The sequence below is a fragment of the Condylura cristata genome, unplaced genomic scaffold (genome assembly GCF_000260355.1).
Source record: "Condylura cristata isolate star-nosed mole 26May11 unplaced genomic scaffold, ConCri1.0 scaffold00009, whole genome shotgun sequence".
Taxonomy (NCBI): domain Eukaryota; kingdom Metazoa; phylum Chordata; class Mammalia; order Eulipotyphla; family Talpidae; genus Condylura; species Condylura cristata.
Genome location: NW_004567110.1, coordinates 59,470,247 through 59,471,765, shown reverse-complemented (window position 1 = coordinate 59,471,765; position 1,519 = coordinate 59,470,247).

Sequence of the window (1,519 nt, the reverse complement as noted above, 5' to 3'; positions counted from 1 at the left end):
ATGTGGAAGTGGCTTAAGCTTCTCAGTGCACCCACTGCGCCACCAGGGAGGGCTTGTACTCACTATTCTTAAAAGTAGCACAAGACTCTTCAATGTCCGACCTGTTGAATTCTGCACTGGTCCCTGCTGTCCAAAGGGTAACCAGTCCTACTCTATCTGCATGAGTATCCTCAGCCCTATGTCTCTCTGATTTACTGCTCCCTGTATCATAGATATTGGGACTCAGTCCCTGATTTTGGCTGCTGTGGCTGGTGGCTGGAGGCTGGAAATGGCAGGGTTCTCCCTGTTGATTAATGGTGGTCAGGAGCTTCCCAGTTGTCATCTCACTGAAGTCTGGACTTCTGCTGCTGCTAGTAGATGCTGGAGTGGTCCAGTTGCTAGCAGTTGGGGCTGAATTCTCACTGCTAGCTTCACAGGCTGGGGTCCCCCTCTGGAAGTGGGTACTGCAATACCCACTGGAGAATGTCCTGTAATAACCAGAGGAAGAAATGCACAAGGTTAGGTCTAGAACAAAGGAGCTTCTCCTTATGGAGTTCAGGGCCTAAGATGGTGGGACATGTGGAAGCATTCTAGTTCTCTTATTTGGAAACACTCCACATTTTTCATATTTGATCATCACAGTCAATACATTATGCCTATTTCATCATGTTTCCATTACTTGGTGGATCCAGGGGCAGTAGTACAAATGTATACAAAATTAAAGTTAAAAATCCAAATAGAAACCACTAAGTGATAGACATCCTAGCTTCAAACCTTTCTTTGTTTCAAAGATCTATTTATTTATGCATACAGAACTGGGGTACAGGCCAGAAGTGCAGATGGTGAGGGGATTCACCAGAGACATTGAGGGGAGCAAAACAGGAAGATCTATTGAAATAGACTGCTGAGGAGAGCAGCAGGTAAGACAAGCGAGGTCTGCCACACCATGTGGGTCAGCTCCCTGGCCAGGGATCAAACTCCTGCTGCTCCTGCTGCAGTGGCCAAGGATAACTTAGTGCTGTGACTTAATCCCTTGAATCACCAGGGATGCCCTACATTTGACAACTTTCTTTCACGTTCTTGATCTCATTCAATGTTTTCTTTAACTCTTATATTCCTGATATTATTATTTTTACTTAATGATTCAATTTTTATTGTGTTCATTGAGCTTATTTATGAATTCACTGGAATCTGTTTTCAAATTATTGAGTCAGCAAAGTGCAGGAGGAATTTGAAACTGTCCAGGCATTAGTATGGAGGAGTTAAGATAGGATTGACTCCTTTTGAGGCATCCTTTATATCCTTTATATCTGGGATTTGGAGTGAGCTACACAGCATTTCATGTGCTCTTAATAAATCTGGTAATCTAAGCCCTCTGCCAGGAGCTGGGAAGAATGAACGCAAATTAAAATGCATGCCTGCCGAAGACCCAGCATGCGTGGAACAGCCCAGCTACTCCACAGGTTTTCTCCTCCTCTAAGTGTGTGAACCTCTACAAAAATCTCTGCTCGACCTTACCTAGTCTCCCTTGCTAAAACAA